Source organism: Oryx dammah, unplaced genomic scaffold, assembly GCF_014754425.2.
Source record: "Oryx dammah isolate SB20612 unplaced genomic scaffold, SCBI_Odam_1.1 HiC_scaffold_21, whole genome shotgun sequence".
In the NCBI taxonomy this organism is placed as follows: Eukaryota; Metazoa; Chordata; class Mammalia; order Artiodactyla; family Bovidae; genus Oryx; species Oryx dammah.
This window is the reverse complement of record NW_024070205.1, coordinates 55,204,635-55,226,297: the sequence shown is the minus strand read 5'-3', so window position 1 is coordinate 55,226,297 and position 21,663 is coordinate 55,204,635.

Sequence of the window (21,663 nt, the reverse complement as noted above, 5' to 3'; positions counted from 1 at the left end):
TGCAGCTTGACCAAAAGAAAAAAAGGATGTATTAATTAAATGACTGCTTTTATGTGTATACAAATGGTTAAGTATGTGGGATGATGGCAGAAGGTTGGGACTGGTGAGAGCTAGGTTCTCAAAATACTCAAGGTTGAAGTGGATTCCTGAAGATACTAGAATTAAAGCAGAGAAAGGCTTAGAGAACATTTAGAAAGAGGAAATTGCAGGGTAAAGGTGACGTTAAATCAATAAGCAGTGGAGGATGAGCAGTGGGATAGAAAAGTGAGGTGGCGAGCAGAAGCCATTGAGACCAGCCTGCTGAAATATCCTGTGACACTTCGAGGCCTTGAGGAAGGCTAAGGAGAAGGATCCCCTGAAAGAGCGGGCCACTGCAGTGCTTATGGGGGTGACAGAAACAAAGGACCCATCTACACTTTTCACTGTCTTGAGTTTTGAACACAGGAGGCCTGCAGATCTTTCCCATTAAATTCACGGGTAAAATGCAGTTCGGGGCTTCCCAGATGGCTCGGTGGTAAAGAACCCACCTGCCAATGCAGGAGACCCGGGTTTGATCACTGGGTTGGGAAGATCCCCTGGAGAAGGAAATGGCAACCCACTCCAGTATTCTTGCCTGGGAAATCCCACGGACAGAGGAGCATAGCGGGCTACAGTCTGTGGGGTCCCAAAAGAGTCAGACACGACTTAGCAACTAAAACAAGTACGTGTGCCTGGGACTCAGGAAAATGTTCTGAGGCACTGAAGTTTCTTTATCTGCATTTACTAGTGTGATAGCCACTTGCTGCACGTGACTGTTGAACACTTGAAATGTGACAAATCTGATTTGAGATGTGCTCTAAGTTTACACTGGATTTTGAAAACTTCATATAAAAAATGTAAAATATCTCTGTTACTTTTATGTCCATTACATATTTCAATATTCAATTGTTTATAGTTTGAATATATGAGTTAAATAAAATATGCTAATAAAATTCATTTTACCTATTTATTTTTTTTCTTAGAATATGGCTATTAGAAGATGTTCAATGACTTATGCCATTTACATATTTCTATTGGACAGTATTCTTCTAGAACCTGAAATGGCTCCCTTGATTTGAGGTCACTTTGGTGCTAAAGGCACCAGAGTCACAGAGCTGGTCTAACATTGACCTGGAGGGGACTTGAGAGCTTATCTAGGCCAGTGGTTTTCAAACTGTGTTAGGATGAGCCAGAGGGAGGAGGGATGGGATGCAAGTGGGAGTGACTGAATCCAAGGCAGCAGAGAGCTGGTGGAGCTCTAAGACCACCACCCACCCCCGCCCCGCGTGCTCCACTCTTAAAATGTATCTACATATATTACTCCTGAAACTCCAAAGTAAGATTTCACTGGAAGGAAACAACAGATTCTGGCTATTTTATTTGTTCTTTCTTTCTTTCTTTTTTAATCATGGTCCATTGTTTTACCTGCAAACCAATCTGAGGCCCAGAGAATGCAGAGGGCAGGGCCCAACACCAGGTTTGACATCAGCCCTCATTTCAAAGTCCAGCCTGGCAGTAGAGGAGGTAACTGACCTGTTGGCTTGGGAATTAAGAAGCTCTCAATCCCACGGACAGAGGAGGCAGGCAGGCCACCATCCATGGCGTCGCAAAAGAGTCAGGCAAGACTTAGCAACTAACCAACAACTGTCTCAAGTGCAGTGAGAAATGCCCGTTCTGTAGTTACTCCTCCCCCACGTTCCACACCATCTGTGGTCTCACACATGCCTCCTGTTCTTTGTCAAGAGGGTTCTGACTAGGCCCAAGTGTGTGGATCTTGACACCAACTTATTTCCTTGTGAAAACAACAAACACTAACTCATTGGCCCTAGGTCTCTGGCAATGCCTTGCTCTGCAGTGGATGGCTTATTATTATTATGTGTTGCTACATCAAAAACTTAACATTTTCCCCTTTGCCAAACTGAGCAATCATTTTCTCATTAAGAAATGCTGTCAGGCCCAGAGGCCTTCAGCCCCAGGAGGCTATGTCAGGCTGTGTTGTTCATAGTTCATATTGTGGGAAGCAAAGATAAGAGATAAACACACAACTTTAGCATTCTTAAACCCCCTTAGGACTTGTTGCAGGTCTAACATGAAGGAATTAATCTAACCTTCTCAGCATAGCCTAGTGGATTAAGACAGTACCACTTCTGGATACTACAGTTCCCTTTAGGTGACTGAGTGGGTCTTGAGTTTTATGTCCTTCACAATTAAACATTGATTAAACTGATTCTAAGGGGAAAAAAATAATAGTGGGTAACATTTTTTAGTGTTTTGTTTTGTGCCAAGCACTGTTGAAAGAGATTCACAGACATGAACTCATTTCAATCTTCATATCTGAATGGATGCTGTAAGTAGGTACTTTTATTAGCCTTACTTGAAAGATGAAGAAACAGAAATACAGGCGGATTAAGTAATCTGCCCCAAGTCACACAGCTGGAAAGCAGCAGAGGCAACATTTGAACCCAGACAATCCGGCCCCAGAGCATCTGCTTTTAACAATTCTGTGTCATTTAATTCACAGTCTCTATGATTTTATAAACTTCTATCATATCCCCCTCAGCCTCCAGACTGTCAGGCTATTTTTAATTACCTCTTTGGAAGAATTCACTGTTTTTTCCTCTACTTTCTCCCAAACTTCCCAGAGTCCACTATGTCTTGGTGTGGTCTCTCTCACCACTGCATCCTCCATGCTTGGGATCTATTAAACTCCTACTTCGTTTCCAGAGTCCTCTCAAATAGTGCTGTAAACTTGTCAGTGTTAGGGTTTCACTGCAGGCTCGACTGACAGATTCAAGGAAGGGCCAATGACTTCTCTTTTGCCAACCACGTCTTGTTGCTGTCCCATCCCTAAGATAGGACAGGAGCTAGCACAGGGTGAGTGCAGAAGCTCCGTTGAATAAATGAATGAGTCAGCAAATGAATGAATGAATGAATAGCATTTTTCTTATATGTGCCATGAATTGTTGGGCTTTTCAGCTGCATACCAGGGTTCATCTGACACTTTTCTAACTACTCATTTTGCCTTCTCCCTGGTAGCTGAAACTTGAGGGACCTCTGAAGTCCCTAAATTCAATCCTCTCCTGAATGATTCATGCAGACGTTAATCAAGCATCTGTCTGTGGGGATCTCTGTTGTTTACACATCGTTCTTGTTTGTTTGTTACCATATTATCCCATTTACAGTTTAGATCCAATTTCTTTTCCACTAGCACCTATGGAAATATTAGCTTTCTCATTATATTCCACACAATAGTTGTATTTTTGCATTTGCCAGCACTATTGACATTATGTTCATCTTCCACACTTAGGAAAATATCCCTCATTATTTTCACTGTTTCAACAGAATGAAGGTATCTTCATTTCCCATTTTAACATCTTCCATTTTAGAGTATTCGAGGCATTTGTTTCCTTGTGTTCAGCTTCCCAACAGAGGGCTTTGTTGTTGTTGTTTAGTCACTAAGTCGTGTCCAACTCTCTTGTGACCTCAAGGACTGTAGCCCCCAAGCTCTTCTGTCCATGGGATTTCCCAGGCAAGAATCCTGGAGTAGGTTGCCATTTCCTCCTCCAGGGGATCTTCCCAACCCAGGGGTCAAACCTCTGTCTCCTGCATTGAGAGGTGGATTCCTCACCACTGGGCCACCAGGGAAGCCCAACAGAGGGCTTGGCCAGTGTTTATTGTCCAACAGGAGACTGATGTCAATAAACCGCTTTTTTCAGAAAGAAGCATTTCATCAAGACCCGTGCCTGGAAACTACAATTTTCACATTCCTGGGAGTTGGGTGATGTGCTTTGAAAGGAAATTCTCCTCTCTATTCTGGGCAAGATGGGGAGCAGCACTCCAAGAAGCCCTGTTTCCATTGTTGAAGGAGGCCTGTGGCCCACTAGACTTCCTACCTAGGCAGAATGTTCAGTGAGGTCCCCTGATTTACGTGATTGATAAAGCAACCGCTGTAGAATAGCACTCTTGGCTTGCAAGGGCCAAGAACGTACAAAATGTGATGGATGAGTCCCTTTATGGGTGAATTTAAGTATTCTCTATATGCTGAGTACTAGGCCTACAGTACCACCCCTAGCACATAGTAGGTGTTCAAATGAATTCAAGTCAGGTCAGGTCAAGTCACTGCAAGGTGTTAAACAGGTAAGAGAAAAGTCTCTATTGGAATTGATGACATTTTTAGTTCAAGTTGGAATCTTTAAGATGGAGGAATGGATGCCATAAACTTTCAGCTCACAAAAATTCAGAATTTTAAGAGAGAGAGATTGGATCAAAGAGTGGCCAACTGGAGTGCTGGGGCTCTGTTTCATTCAACTACTGACGCATGGACCAGCCTGTGACATAGCAGTTATGGATGAATCAACAACTGTGTCCCCTCTCTTTCCGGTCAGGTCAGTTCAATTGCTCAGTCATGTCCAACTCCATGGGACCCCATGGACTGCAGCACACCAGGCTTCCCTGTCCATCACCAAATCCTGGAGCTTGCTCAAACTCATGTCTATTGAGTCAGTGATGTCATCCAACCGTCTCATCCTTTGTCATCCCCTTCTCCTCTCGCCTTCAATATTTCCCAGCATCAGGGTCTTTTCCAATGAGTCAGTTCTTGTCATCAGGTGGCCAAAGTATTGGAGCTTCAGCATCAGCCCTTCCAATGAATACTCAGGACTGATTTTCTTTAGGATTGACTGGTTTGATCATCTTGCAGTCCAAGGGACTCTCAGGAGTCTTCTCCAACACCACAGTTCAAAAGCATCAACTCAAAAAAAAACTCAAAACAAACAAACAAACAAACAAAAGCATCAACTCTTCGGCACTCAGCTTTCTTCATGGTCCAACTCTCACATCCATACATGACTATTGGAAGAACCATAGCTTTGACTATAGGGACCTTAGTCAGCAAAGTAATGTCTCTGCTTTTTTTTTTCTCCCCTATTCTCAGGAACTAGGAAAACTACTGCTACTTGATAAACTTCTCATTTGAACTGTAAATTTCATTACTGACAGCAATCAGTCCAATGAACTGTTTTCCCTGTATTATGAACAGAACAGAAATGACAACAAAATTCTGATTCCCTTGTCAATGCACAATCCCAGTCCTCATATATTATGTGAGTTCTCCAAAGTAGGAACTAGAAAGGCTAGAGACTTAGACACTCTCCAAGATGACCCAGAATATTTTACCATTTGTTGTTTCTAGCCTATATAGAATTTGTTGCTGCTTTCCCTAAAGTTCAATTTTTTTCTTTCCCACTTCCTATCTTCCAATTGTTAAGATTACTTTTGGGAGGAATAAGGGAGAAATCAAAAGAAGGAAGAAAAGAAGAAAAAAAGAAGGCTGAGAGGACTGGAAATTTTTGTTTTCTTTTGCTTTTTTTTTACATTAGATATTACATTTTTATTGACACATATTTAGTTTACAAGGCTGTGTTAGTTCAAGTGCATGGAAAGTGATATATAATATGCATTATTTTCTATTCTTTTCCATTATAAGTTATTAAAAGATATTGAGTGTAGTTCCCTGTGCTATACAGTAGATCCTGTTGTTTACCTGTTTTATAGATAGTGGTGTATACATATTAATCCCAAATTCCGAATATATCTCCCTGGCCCTGCTATCCCCTTTGGTGACCAGAAGTTTGTTTTCTAGGTCCATGAATCTACTTCTAGTTTGTAAATAAATTCTTTTGTATCTTGTTTTAGATTCCACATAGAAGTGAAATCGTATGATATTTGTTTTCTTTGTCTGACTTCACTTAATATGATAATCTCTAAGTCCATCCATGTTGCGGCAAGTGACATTATTTTTTATGGCCAAGTACTATATATATATATAGGAGAAGGCAATGACACCCCACTCCAGTACTCTTGCCTGGAAAATCCCATGGATGGAGGAGCCTGGTGGGCTGCAGTCCATGGGGTTGCTAAGAGTCGGACACGACTGAGCAACTTTATTTTTACTTTTCCCTTTCATGCATTGGAGAAGGAAATGGCAACCCACTCCAGTGTTCTTGCCTGGAGAATCCCAGGGACAGGGGAGCCTGGTGGGCTGCCGTCTGTGGGGTTGCACAGAGTCGAACATGACTGAAGTGACTTAACAGCAGCATTTTATATATATATATATATACCTTCTTTATCCATTCATCCAGTAACGTACATTTAGGTTGCTTCAGTGTCTAGGCTATTGTAAATAGGTACTGCTATGAACATTGGGGTTCATGTATCTTTTCAAATAAGAGTTTTTTTCTGGATATATGCTGAGGAGTGGGGTTTTGTTTTGTTTATAAATTATTTCTTTGTACTTTTGATTATGGGACTGGGAAAGGTATATTTGAGCAGAGAGGGGCAAGGACTGGTCAAGCAGAAGAAATATTGCCAATTCCAAACATTTTTGTTTTCATGAGATAAACAGACTAGAACAAAATTTGGCCACAGAAAGGAGCTGTTGAAATCTTTGCAGCCAAAAATGAGGTAGCACTGAAGCTCAGTCTGGCTGTCCCCAGCAGATGCTGGGCCCACGCTCATGGGGTGGGAGGGAAGCAGTCACGCTGCTGGTCTTGCTGCATCTCTGTGAGGGGCAACTCTGACCCAGACAAAAGCTGATGGTTTTTATGCCAGACAAGGGGGCATCCAGTATGAGAGAGTCTGGTAGCAGCCTTTGGGGAAGCTTAGTGAGTTCAAATGCATGCCCAATCCAGTCGCTTGGTCTTTTCCAACTCTTTGCGACTCCATGGACTGCAGCATGCCAGGCTTCCCTGTCCATCACCAACTCCCAGAGCTTGCTCAAACTCATGTCCATCAAGTCAGTGATGCCATCCAACCATCTCATCCTCTGTCGTCCCCTTCTCCTCCCGCCTTCAGTCTTTCCCAGCATCAGGGTCTTTTCCAATGAGTCAGTTCTTTGCATCAGGTGGCCAAAGTACTGGCGCTTCAGCTTCAGTATCAGTCCTTCTAATGACTATTTAGGACTGATTTCCTTTAGGATTGACTGGATCTCCTTGCAGTCCAAAGGACTCTCAAGAGTCTTCACACCACAGTTCAAAAGCATCAACTCTTTGGCACTCAGCTTTCTTCATGATCCAACTCTCACATCCATGCATGACTACTGGAAAAACCATGGCTTTGATTAGACAGACCTTTGTCAGCAAATTAATATCTCTGCTTTTTAACATTCTGTCTAGTTTTGTCATAGCCTTTCTTCCAAGGAGCAAGCATCTTTTAATTTCATGACTGCAGTCACCATCTGCAGTGATTTTGGAGCCCAAGAAAAGAAAGTCTCTCACTGTTTCCATTGTTTCCCCATCTATTTTCCATGAAGTAATGGGCCCGGATGCCTTAGTTTTCTGAATGTTGAGTTTTAATACATGCCCAGAGACACTGTACTCAAACCTTGAAGAACCCCAAAGATGAGTTTCTCTGATCCCATAGTATGAGGAACAGATTATGCCTCCTTTTCTCATGATGATGCAGAGCTTTTCCCTTGTGTTTTTGAGCTGCTGTGATATCCATCTGTGATGGTTAATTTCAAGTGTCAACTTGACTTGGCCATAGTGCCCAGAGAGATGATCAAACAGTATTCTGGCTATTTCTGTGAGGGTCTTTCATTGGGTGGGGCCAATGTTTAAATCAGTGAATTTGAGTCAAGCAGATTGCCTTCCATAATATGGGTGGGCCTCATCCAACCAGTTAAAGATCTCAATCTAATCTCCCCCTCTGACAACAAAAGAAAGAATTCTGCCAGCAGATGGCCTTTGGACTTAAAATACAACATTGGTTCATCTTAGGTATCCAGAGTGACAGCTCATTCTGCAGATTTTGGACTTGCCAGCCTCTATGACCAGAAAAGCTTTTTCCTTAAAACAACCCCGCCCCCTCCCTGCTTCACACACACAAACATACATTCTAGTGGTTCTGTTTCTATGAAAACCCTGACTAACACACTAATACAACCTTCTTCGTTTTTGGAGACAGAGCAGAGCAAGACCTGGGAAATAAGCATTCTACTGAGTGTTAACACAGCTCCATTCCTTTCCTGCATTACAGAAGACACACTAAATTGAGTGTACCTCATCTTTGAATGCCTTCATTTCCAAGAGTGTAAAACTACTCTGAAATGGTAATGACTACACACTAAATAAATCTAGGATAGAAAAGAAAATTGAAAATCTAAGCTATGATTATTAATGAAGGAAAATAAATCCCCCTGCCCCCTCCCACTATAATTTATTAGGAGAAAGCAGAAAAAAGCAGTAAGGCTTCTAGTTTTAGAAATCTAAAGCAATCTAGAGATTGGAAATACAAAAATAAACCTGAGATAAGTTTCTAAGCCTCTGATTTGTGTCCATTTAGCCTGAAGGAAGAAAGATGAATATTTTTGCTTTTCCCCACAAATGCATATTTAATCTTTATCTAAACATCCTGAATTTTGAGCCCATCAGGAGCTTCCACAGTCAATGCAGATTGCTTTCCCAGTGTTCTATCATGTATTAAGAAAGCTGTTTTAAATCCCAGAATTAATGGTGACATCTTGTTGCAGTTATTTATTCCTTGTTTTGCTTTCCCAAGTTAATCGACCTACAGTTGAATTATTACAAGATCTCAGCATAAGGGCCTAAGGAGTGGATTTGGCAAAATGAAGAGGTCACAGTTCACAAAACCGCATGGGACATAAAAATGTACTGTATTTTTGCAGCTGCCTAATGTTTTTGGCTTTCCTGGCTCTTTATCAGGAATGTGTGAAGCGCTTGACTGTGAATATACAGCTCTCTGCTTCATCCTCCTTGGCTTCTAGCAGACTGGAAGCTCCTGCCTGCTCTCTAGACCACAGCTTCTCCAGCTTCAAGTACACACAGATTCCCCAGGGTATCTTGTTAAACTGCTGATTCTGACTCATGGGGTCAGGGGTGAGACTGGAGCCTCTGCATTCCCTCACACTTTCCAGAAACTTTGATGTAGCTGGTCCACAGACCATACTTTATATCTAGACCCACACTGTCTAATACGGTAGCCACTAGCCACACATGGCTATTTGAGCACTTGAATTGTGGCTAGAATGAATAAACGCCTATTGTCCTTATAAAATGCATGCTTAGATTTTGAAGATTCAACAGGAAAAATAGACAAAATACCTCATGAATAATTTCATCTTAAGAACATCTTGAAATAGCATTTTAGAAATACAGGATTAAACAAAACATATTACTAAGCTACTTCCACCTGTTCCTTGTTACATTTTTAAAAAGAAGTTACTAGATAATTTAAAATTACATCTATCATTTGCACATGTGGCTAGCATGACATTTCCGTTGGATAATGCTGTTCCAGATCAACAGAGCTGGCCCTAGAGGTATTTGTAAGGGAGTGAGTTTCCGATTCCTTTGATCACTTTTTGTCAGACACTGAATTCATCTCCTTAACTCCTTAGAACTTTTTCCTGTAGTGTCTCTCACCCCCTGCCCACCCATTCTAAAGTCAATCCCAACACTGCTTGGCCATCTTGGGTCCTGTCTCTTAGACTGTATACTCTCTAGCAAGGCCAAGCCAAAAACAACACAGAAACCCTCCCCCAAATTCATAAATAGGACTCCTTTGTGTTCCCCGAAAGTCTGTGACACATACACATACATACATGTCTGTGATACATAGCATTCATAAAAGACCACGTCTCTTAACAAAAAGGGCATGGGCTTTAGAATCAGGAGACCCTGGAGTTTAACTTGATCAATTTATTACTTAACTTATAGTCTACCCCGTGCCTCTCTTTTAGATGCCGCCGCTGCTGCTGCTAAGTCGTTTCAGTCGTGTCTGACTCTGTGCGACCCCATAGACAGCAGCCCACCAGGTTCCCCTGTCCCTGGGATTCTCCAGGCAAGAATACTGCAGTGGGTTACCATTTCCTTCTCCAGTGCATGAAAGTGAAAAGTGAAAGTGAAGCTACTCAGTTGTGTCCGACTACTAGCGGACACTACTGCTAGGGATTCATGAATGAACAGTTAGCATATTCTCTGTCCTAAAGAGTTTACAGTTTAGAAGAGAAAATAGACATTGTCAGAAAGTACATGAAGAAGCAGATTACAAAATACCATCCCAACTTCTCTGTTTATTTTTTTTTTCTTCTGTGACTATTCATTTCCCTTTCTGAGCCTCAGTTTAATTTTTGGAATAGGAATAATAACAATGCTTTCTGAGGTTCTGTAAGGATTATAAACAATGACTATATTTGTATAGCTAGCATAATATCTGGCACAGAATAAGTGTTCAATGAACAGTTGCTAGCCAGCTAAATAAAGATGAGCAAGGCTGATCATATTTATTTGTTTGCTTATTTGTATGCTGCCTGTTTCTATGTTAAGTAAAACAGCTCTGGTAAAGCATCATTCTATCTGAGGTCTATGAGGGTGTTCCTGGAGAGAGAAGCATTTGAATCATCACAGTGAAGAAGACACCCTCACCAATGTGCATGTTGCTCAGTCACAACTTTCTGTGACCCCCATGGACTGCAGCATGCCAGGCTTCCCTGTCCTTCACTATCTCCTGGAGTCTGCTCAAACTCATGTCCATAGAGTTGATGATGCCATCCAGCCATCTCATCCTCTGTCGCCCCTTCTCCTCCTGCCCTCAATCTTCCCCAGGATCAAGGTATTTTCCAGTGAGTCAGCTCTTCGTATCAGGTGCCCCAAGTACTATAGCTTCAACATCAGTCCTTCCAATGAATATTCAGGATTTATTTCCTTTAGAATTAACTGGGTTTGATCTCCTTTCTGTTTAAGGGACTCTCAAAAGTCTTCTCCAACACCACAGATCAAAAGCATCAATTCTTCAGCACTCAGCCTTCTTTATGGTCCAATTCTCACATCCATACATAACTACTGGAAAAACCATAGCTTTGACTGTATGGACCTTTGTCAGCAAAGTGATGTCTCTGCTTTTTAATAGGTTTGTCATAGCTTCTTCCAAGGAACAAGCGTCTTTTAACTTTATGGCTGCAGTCATGGTCCACAATGATTCTGGAGCCCAGGAAGATAAAGTCTGTCATTTTTTTCCCCATCTGTTTGCCATGAAGCTTTTAAAGACTAAGATCATGGCATCCAGCCCCATCACTTCATAGCAAATAGAGGGGGATCAAAAAGGTGCATGGGCATGAGCCAATCCCTGGACAGCCCAAACAGAACAAAAAGGTAAAAGAGGGAAAATTCCCTCCCTCTTTCCTATGCTTGGACATAGGAGTTCCTGGTTCTCTGGTCTTTAGACTCTGGGACTTATGCCTTAGAACTTTACCCTTGAACCAGGAGTTGCACCATCAGCTCCCCTGGTCTATAGGCCTTTGGACTCAGACTGAATTACTGGTTGTCCTGGTTTTTCAGTTTGCAGACTGGGGCGGTGGTGGCGGTGGGGATGGCTTTGGCACCTCCATGACTATATGAGCCAACTCAAATAACAAATCTCCTCTTATGTTTCTATACACATCTTATTGGTTCTGTTTTTCTGTGGAACCCTAACACTGTCTCATTCCACTAAATGTTACAGTAGCTGGTTAGGTTATTGCCACATTACAGATGGTAGAGTAACTTTGGCTCCTGATGTCATTCAAACTTATTGAGTACATTTCCCAAAACCATTCTTTGCACATAAGAACTAGTCAATAAATAGCCATTGAAATCAAACTACTCCCGAAATAGACAGTGCAAGTGTCCACATACAAAGCTCCTCATTTGCAGAAAAAAACAGTAGCCAGAGTGGAAGCAACTTACCCAGTAATACACTTTCAGTAGTAGGTCTAGAAAGAATATGCTGGTCCTTGATGTATGGCAGAAACCAAAAAATATTACAAAGCAATTATCCTCTAATTAAAAAAATATATATATATATTTAAGAATACACTGATCCTATTTGCTAGGCACTTGTGGGAAAAGAAAGAATTTGTGGAAAAGCAGTCAGAGAAATGAAGGAAGATCAGGAGAAAGAGGAGCTTAGAAAGGAATTTCAAAAAAAGAGGATAACGGTGTGTCTGACGCTGTAGGGAATTTTAGTAGGTTGAGGTCAGAGAAGACACTTGGGCATGACAACTAGGAGCGAGTGGCAGAGACATAGGGAAGAAGAAGCCAGGAGACAGTGGAGGTGACCGTGTCAAGGACTCCCCCTTCAAGAAGTGCTGTGATTAAGGAAAGGGATGAGATAAAAGGCTAGATGGAGGAAGCAGAAGTACCAGGGACTCTGTTTCAGAAAGCAGGGGTTGAGTATTTTGGCGGCTGAGCTGAGTTGCTGCTTGAAGGTACAAGAGAGGAAGAGAGCAGTTGTCAGCAAGAAGCCCTGGAGGCAGGACGATAGAGGAATGGGTCAGCAGGATGGGGACAATCGTTATCCCGGGGATCCTTTCCTCCAGAAATGAAAAGGAAATGTGAGTAAACTTTCCATTAAGCATTGAGGGCAGAGAAGAACTGTTTAAGAAGTGAAGTAGGAAGCAGGACAAAGAAGGGGGTGAGGAAGGGATGATATGCTGAGCAAAGGTGATGAAAGTTGGGTCATGAAATGCCACGTGGCTGGTCAAAGTGGGCTCCGAGCCTGGACTCCACAGAACTTTGGCCACAGAAATGGCAGGGTAGGAAAGCGGGAAGTCACGTGAACCATGGCTAACATGCTTCCACTGGCGGCGACTTCTCTGTCTGCATCTGATCCATTGGCCACGGCTCTCCTGCATCACATCAGAAGCACCCGTGGCTGAGACCACCTTGCAAAATGGGAGTCCTACCACCTGCACACTTTGTGTCTTCTCTTCATGTCTGTCTGTCTCTAGTTCCTCTCTCTTCCAACCCAAATATCACTACACTCCCAAGCCCTGCCCCACCCCCAGCAATTCCACTACTATTTTGGCCTCTGCCCTTGACTTTGACCCTATTTACTTACGATGTCATTTTTCGCATTCCTTTAAGATATGACTGGCAGAATCTGGCCCCAGATTCCAACATAAGCAATAGATGCTAAGACAGATCCAATTCTAACATTCTACCCTAGTCTTTAGGACTCCATTTGTTATTATTGTCACTTTACACCAAAGAATGTCAGGTAGGACAGGGAAGGGAGTTTGGGGGTGGGGTGGGGGTGGAGGAAAATGAGCACAACCATTTGGAGCCAAATAATAGATTATGGCTGGAAACTCCCGTCTTGATTTGCCTCGAGGGCCACAGTTATATTTGGCTGGCCCCTGATTGACATAATTATTATTGCCAGAAAGTAATTTTAGAAAGAACTTAAAAGGAGGACATGGGTGATTAAAGTTCTAATAATAACATTTCTAAAAAGTCTGGGTTAATGAATCTATAACTCAGGTAAAAGAAAAGAGGCTTCAGGTGTTCGGGGATTAGTGCCTGGAACTGAGTTTGGAAAAAAATATTCTGTGGGGAAGTCAAGTAGGGCAGAGACATATCACATGCCCCTAAGAAATCTGGGGATATAAAGAGAGAGAGAGAGATGTAGTTCTTTTTTTTTTTTCTTTCTTTCCTTCTTTTTTTTTTTTTTTAACGAGGAACGGTCCTCTAAAATTTTTGCAAGTAGAGTTATACAAGGTAGATAAAAAGCAGCAAAGCAGCTTGGTTCATTCACTGAGCATCTCTTACGTGTAAGATACTGTACTAGTTCTTTGGAAGATTCCCATGGGTTAGAGCAGGGCTAATCTAAGGGCAGGCTTAGTCACTCTGGCTGTTTATAACCAACATCTGCTTTGATTAGGCCATTGTCCAACCTGATTGGCTGACACCCTGCCAGTTGTTCAATATTTGCATGTCACCCTTGGATATAAGGCAAACGTTCTGTCCTAAAATAAATTACAGTTTAGAGGATGAGATGGGCCCACAAATAATAGTGCAGTGCTATGTCGTAAGAATTGAATTTCACATTGTCCTTTACAAAGTGTTTTCACTTTCTCTCTCTATCACATTTGAACTTAACAACAGTTCCGTGGTGGGCATTCCTAGTCTCATGTTGCAGATAAGAGAGCATAAAGTTCAAGAGGCAGTGATGTTTTCACATTTCATAGAGCAAGATCCTCTTCTGATTAGACTCCATCTAAATTTCCCACAATGCCCATTGCCTTGCAAACCATCGTTTATTTCATGAATTGATTCTTGATTTCTAAACACAGATTTTCATACCTGAGTAACTGATGGAGATCAATCTTGTAGCTCTGTCACTCTGACAGAAAGTTATAAAAGCCTCATTCTGAGAAAGGAGCCATCAGGAAGCTCAGATGAACTACACAAGGGAAGCAAGGCATCTCCTTCACGCCCTCTGCTAGGTAGTTCTGTGTAAAACAGACACATGCAGATCAAAACAAAAAAGCAAGGACAGGGAGAGAGTGGACTGCAGAGAGAATGAAAACAAACAAAGATGCAAAGGAACAAACAGAAGCTTTAAAGGTGAAGGGTACTCGGTTATCCGGAGTCAGAACTTTATTCCTAAACCAGCCACAGCCTATCAGGTAACACAGAATAACAGTGCGTGTTCTTCACACCAGCCCTGAGGAAAATAGGTTAAACCTAGTGAAAGTAGCGTTGATAGCTGCAGAAATATACTTGGGATTTATCTGGGAATTCACTCGTGCAAAGCACCTCATTCTCCCAAGAGCCGCCTACACATGCAACTACTCTTAAAGACCCTCTAGTCTTGATCTACATGATCACAACTTGTCCCTTAGGCCACAGAGAGGAAAACAAAATCTCTCCCGAGTGAGTGATGACCACAGTCTGTATCATCATCTGTGCAATACTCTTGATACAGGAGGATGCCTAGATCCAGGCTCTCAGAGCTGGGACCCTCTGGCTGATGTGTGTCTTTTCTTCTTCCGCACTTGGTAGGCATCTTAGCCCCATTCCATTCATGCAAATCCCCTAGTGGTTTTCTTCATGGAACCTTGCAGAAATGCTACGTCAGGATGGGAAGGGAACTTAGGAATTGTTTAATGCACTCTCTCTTTTACTAGGAAAGAAGCCTGGGGTTTACAAAGGTGAAATGATTTGTTCAAGGTCACAGAGAGGTTAGTTACACAATATTAGAGACTCTAATTTTTGGTCCTTGCCATAGGCATTTGCTCATGTAAATGTTTGGAATAGCTTTACTATCGCATGCCTTACAAAACTAGTAATTTCAACTGGTATCATAGCATCAGTCACAGAAATTAGGCCACCTTATTAGTACCTGCTCACTGGGACATCCTGACCTGTCTGAGGCGAATTTCGGAAAAGTTGATCATAAATACAATTTTGATTATTTAGATTCCATTTTGCACATAATGAGAGTTTTCTCTAGTATGTATTTGAAAGTGTTTCAGAGTAAACTCTTTCTGTGAAGCAAAGAAGTTTGCAACAATAAATATTTGTTGCCTGATTCTTTTTTTTTTTTTTCATAAAAATAAAAATTTCATGGAAGCTGCCAGCCTTGAATTCCCCTGGGCCAGAACTAGAGTCCTCCCTCCAGCTCTCAACTCCAGGACACCTCGGACAGAGTCCCTGGCCCTTTGGCCAGGTTGCCCCACTAGCTGGGAAGCCCAAAGAAAAGGGATCATTGACCTTGACTGGGGGCACAGCCCCAGATAGTCATAAGCTAAAGAAGCTGCACCATCCCAGTCAAAGCTTGTCATGAGCCCAGTTCAACAGAAGAAACACGTTTCCTCCATCAGCTGCAAATTCTTTGCAGAACTTGTAGGAGTTTCCAGCACCCCTTGCAGCCTCCCACCAGACCCCCATCCTGGGCGATTCATTCTTCTGACAGCTCTAACTGTGTTGTCTTCAGGCCTGGCACACTCTTCTCACTGTCATCATCCAGCGAATTTTGGTCACTTTGCTACAAGAGTGGTGTCAATTAAATCTCTGCAGAGCAGAGGCATTGTTCAATTCTGTTCACTCATGAACACCCAGTCCTGAGACTCGGGCTGGGGACACAGGAGGTGCACAAGTATTTGATGACTAAATAGATGAATTGATTTTCCAAAAGCGAGTTGTTGGCCCTGACTCACTTCTGTCATAGCATAGCACCTTCATAGATGCCCCTCCTGCCTGAAGCTTCTTTCCTGTTGCCCTGACACCTAAGATGGCCTGGCTTTGCCACATCTTTTTCCTGGATCTACTTCCTGTGTTCCGTACCAGCTCCTAACCATCTGGCAGGTTTCTTTGGAGGGTTTTCTTTTTCCTGTTGCGAGCCATCCACTCGGGCCCATCCTAACAGATGAGGGCACTCTCTTCATCCCTCATCTCGGGGAGAACACCTCTATCCAGTGCTGAGTCCAAATGCCACTTCCACCGTGGATGGCAGGTCCCCTGGCCCCATTCTGCCCCCCAGGGAACAGAGGAGCTGCCCTCTCTATGAGCAGGTACAGCTTGGTTTCCCATGACCCCTGTTACCTTGAACACGCATCCATCCTTGTGCAAAGGTCATCCAGAGGTTACAGGTTTTATCACCGTCACTTGGAGGTAGGATGGCATAATAGTTAAGAATATGGTGTTGGCAATTGAGCAACATGAGGTCAAGTCTGGCAAATTCTACTTCCTCCAGTCAATTTGCTTCATTTCGCTACCCCTCAGTTTTCTTATTTGTAAAATCTGGAAAATACCAGGACTTAGCTCATAGGGTAGAAGTGAAACTTAAATGTGAAAAGTTACTCAATGCATGGTACATATTATACATGCTCACTAAATGTTTATGTGTCTGAGAGTGGAAAAAAAATAAATGATGAGCTATTTTCAGAGGAGGGCCATGCAAATTGGAGAAGCTGAGAGAGTGTCAGATATGTCACGGGGGAAGCAAAGAGGCTCTGGGTAAAGACGAGGAGGTGATTGGAGATTAGGCAAGTTTGGAGGGGAGACAATGAAGAATTAGAGAAAGAGGAAGAGATGACAGAAGAGTAAGAAGGAGTTACATGCTAAGCTTCTCAGGGAAGAGAATCTAGGGGAAGAGTCTGGATGTTTTAAGCAAATTTCCTGATCAGCTCTGTTCATCCCCCAGACAAAGCTATGGTCCCCAGACTATGTGAACTCATGGCCTTTCTCTTATTTTGTAGCTTTATCATTTCCACCACAGGGATAACTTTATCATTTCCACCACAGACATAACTCTGACACTGGACGTATCCCAGGTGTCTGACATATCCCCTCAGCCATCTGCAGGCCAACTGCTGCCTGCCTGCATACAAAGCTGGAGCCCCTCTTAGCCTCTCCTGTAGCTTGAACTTCAAATGACTGACTAAAATGCAATTATTGAAGAGGTTCAAGGAGTTAGTTCCTTTCCTTGCTGTCCTTGCTATGAACACAAGAACAGCAAAGTAAATAAAAGTTCATTTGTTCTCCTGACCTCTCTTTGAGAGATGGCTTCCTGCTCATTTGTTCACTCGATACCGTGTCTGGCTCGCTGACAAAAGTCAGGGCTGAGACAAACCCTGACCTGGAACATCAGAAATTCCCACCACTCTTCTGCCTCCTGGGTGGTCTGTGTCTCAGCAGAGGACTCCATGGGCACACTAAGGGCAGGCTGAGGGGCCAGCTTCTCACCCCACCCCAACTTTGAGCTGAGGCTAAGAGAGGTCAAACAGCTTATCCAAGCCTACCTGGTCTGGAAATGGTGAAACCAGCTCTCCACCCAGATAACTGGTCTCCCAGCTTCCTTTATGACCTCCCCTCCCAATATATCCCCCCTTACAGAACTCTCCTTTAAAAGAATTTCCTCTTCTTTAAAAGCGGAAAGTCTCAAACAGTCACTCTCTTGTTAAAAATATTGGGTTGGCCGAAAATTTCCTTTGGGTTTTTCCATAAGGCACAGTGAAAAGATCTGAAAGAACTTTTTGGCCAACCGAATACTTCAGCGCTTTCTCTGCCATTTGAACACAACTTATTCTTTCCTTGTGGCAAGCTGGTAAAGAATCTGCCTGCAGTGCAAGAGACCTGGGTTCAATCCGTGGGTTGGGAAGATCCCCTGGAGAAGGGAAAGACTACCCACTCCAGTATTCTGGCATAGAAAATTCCATGGACTGTATAGTCCATGGGGTCCATGGGGTGGCAAAGAGTCAGACACGACTGAGTGACTTTCACTTTCACTTTCATTCTTCTCTGGGCCTGCAGAGAATGCCCTGTAGGATCTGGCTCCCATTTCACTGCACAGCCTCAATCATGTCCCTTTTATTTCTCTCACTAAACTCCAGCCCGTCAGATCCCGGAGGAGGCTGATCTCTTTCCAGCCTGAGTGTATGTCTGTGAGCCATTTCCTTCCCAGAAGGCTCATCCTCAGCTCTTTGCATACTGAACTCCTTTTCTTCCTTCTAGTTTGAGCTTAGATATCACCTCACTTGCAGTTTTTTTTAAAAAATTAGGCCATCCTCTTATTCTGCATCATAGCCCCCTGTTTATTTTCTTCATGGAAAATAAAATTTTGAAATTACTTGTCAATAATCTGTACTGTTTCGTTCTACTGAAACGGGTTTCTGATGGCATGAGGTCAGGGATTTTGTCTCATATTTCACTGAACACATGCCCCTTTACATGTGGGGTGATCATTAAATGTTGTTGAATAAATGAATGAAAAGTTTGACTCAGAGGTAAATTTACATGAAGCCAATAAATTTAATCCTCAGGGCTCCTCATTTTCTAAGGAATGTAGGCTCATGTCCACATGGTAGTATTTTTGAAAAACTTGCCGCAACAAAGATATTTGAACTGCAATTATTTAAACCTGCAGAAGTGTTTTACATGGGTCTAAATACTTTCAGGTATAGTTACATCACTACTAGCTATTCCAAAGCAAGAATGGTGTCCAGGAATACTGCTACTGTCCTCTGGGAGGGCTCACTTGATCTTGGGACACAAAGGTGTGGGGCTGTGGCATCAGAAGTATATGGATGTGGAGGAGAAACAAAGCCTGGAGTGCACGGCCCCGACTGGTAGTCTGTAGAAAGTTCTCCCAAGTCTTACAGCTTGTTCATGAAACCTCAGTAAAGTTTTACCAACTTTGGTCACAAATCTAAAAATGTCTTTGACATCCCTAAGAGTAAGTAACACATCTGAAAGGAACTTTTCCAAATTATTATTTGCTGTTCTTGTTGTCCAGTCTCTAAGTCATAGCTGATTCTTTTGTGATCCCATAGACTGTAGCCTGCCAGCTCCTGTCCATAAGATTTCCCATGCAAGAATACTGGAGTGGGTTGCTGTTTCCTCCTCAAGGGGATCTCCCCAACCCAGGGGTCAAACCCACGTCTCCTGTACTGAAGGTGGATTCTTTACCACTGAGCCTCCTGGGGAGCCTGGTAAACACTCATTAGGAAAAAACAAATTTCCTACAACCATGGATCCCAGACACTAGTCATTTTGCGTCACAAAAGGTGAACTATTTCTTAAAACCTTTTATTGGAGAATAGTTGATTTTAAATGTGTTAATTTCAAGTGTATAGCAAAGTGGACCAGTTATTCATATATATATATATATATTCACTCTTTTCTTTTAGATTCTTTTCCCATATAGGCCAAAAGAGAGCACTGAATAGAGTTTCCTGTGCTATACAGCAGCAGGTTCTTATTAGTTAACTAGCTTATATATAGTAGTGTATCCATGTCAATCCCAATCTCCCCATTTATCCTTCCCCAGACCCTGCCTTATCCCCCATTAACTACAAGTTTGTTACAAGTCTGGCACATAATAAGTACTATATAAGGGTAGGCAATTGGTAGTTGATTGAAGATGTGGAGTGTCACTGAGGGTGAACTTCACACAAATTAAAAAATATAATTTAAGAGGTCAGGAGATCTTTGGATGGAATGCAGAATGTGATAAAATAACCTAAGGTATTACTAATGTGTGAAACAACCTTACTGAAAAGGATGGGGGTGGGGAAGGAGTGCTGACCTAAGTAACTTTGCAAATTAGTAGAATCTGTAAGACTTAAGGACAAAGAAACTGTGTGTAAGTACTGTACTCTAGATGATAAAGCGGAGTCTCACGGGAGAAAGAGTTAACAATTCTGGTATTGCTGCACAATTGTACTGGAATTGAGCAATTAAATAAAAGAGGGTGTATGGTGGAAGCAGGCTTCTCACTGTTGAAGTGGGAGGTTAGCAATATCAAGGAAAAGGGTCTGGAATGATACATGAAGTAGTAGTTGAGAGCGGCAGACATTTGTACTAACTGATGTTTAGCTTAATATGAATAAAGATGGTTACATATAGAAATATACGTAGATATGTATATTTACACAGGTTAGTATATACTTTTCTATGCCTGCAATGTGGGAGACCTGGGTTCGATCCCTGGTCGGGAAGATCCCCTGGAGAAGGAAATGGCAACCCACTCCAATATTCTTGCCTGGAGAATCCCATGGAAGGAGGAGCTTGGTGGGCTACAGTCCACGGGACATAAAGAGCCGGACACAACTGAGCGACTTCACTTTCACTTTCACTTTTTGATTTCCTTATTTTGTCAGCTGCAAGGTCCTAGAAGCAACTAAATTTTAGTGTCAATGAATGTACTTAATATTTAGATCTTGTTTTGTAATACCAATCTCCATTAGAAGGAACCAGAGTTCCTTGGAGGAATGGTTGATTTTATGACTGAGGAAGGAAATATACAAGATGATCCTGGAATATCTCCAGTGTCAGAGAGTAAAGTGTTAAAAAAAAAAAAAAAAAAACAGCAACATAATGACAGGAGTATTTTAAACGTGGCATTGGAGCCAAGTAAAACAGCCCCCAATGGTTAAAGTTGGGAATTATTTGAGCAATAAAGCAAATAAAATAGCACTGTATTATAACCCAAAGTATGAAATAAACATCCATGTACCTATAATAATTAAATAAATGATTGAATACGTAAATAAGTGAGGAGAAGAGATAAATCTCCCATGTTGAAAATTTTGAATTAATTTCTGTAAATATCCTGTCTCAAGGAGGTGGAGCATGACTCCCTACTCCCCTACTCTTTAAATGTGGCCCAGACCTACAGACGTCCTTTCAAAGGGGACAGATTGAAAGGAGGGAGGGAGAAGGAGGAGTGATATGTGCCTTTGATAAGGTGTAATGAAAATGACAGTTTATCTCTGTGGTTTTCCTCCCTGAAACCTGTAACCTCAGCCTAATCATGAGAATAACATCAGATAAATCCTAACTGAAGGGCATAGTACAAAATCCCTGGTTAGTAGCTTTCCAAAGTGAAAGTGAGGTGAAGGTGTTAGTCCTTCAGTCCTGTCCAACCTTTGTGACCCCATGGATTGTAGCCCACCAGGTTCCTCTGTCCTTGGAATTTTCCAGGCAAGAATATTGGTAGCTTTCCAAACCAGGTCTCAAGACCAAGGGAAGGAAGAAAATGCCACAGTTAAGAGGAGCCTCAGGAGATCTGACAATCAAGTGTGTGGAGTCTGGATCGGGTGCTGGAACAGAAAAGGGACATTTAGTTAAAAGCTAAGACAACCTGAAGAATGCATTTGTTGCAGGAAGGAGGACTCCTTCCAGGGCCCAAAACTGGGCTCTTGTCTAACTCTTGGAAATGAATTATCAGAGGAGACACATGTGCTCACAAAGCAAGAGATTTTACTGGGAAAGGGTGCCCCGGCAGACAGCAGGAAGGTAAGGGAACCCAGGAGAAATGCTCTGCCGTGTGGCTCACAGTCTCGGGTTTTACGGTGATGAGATT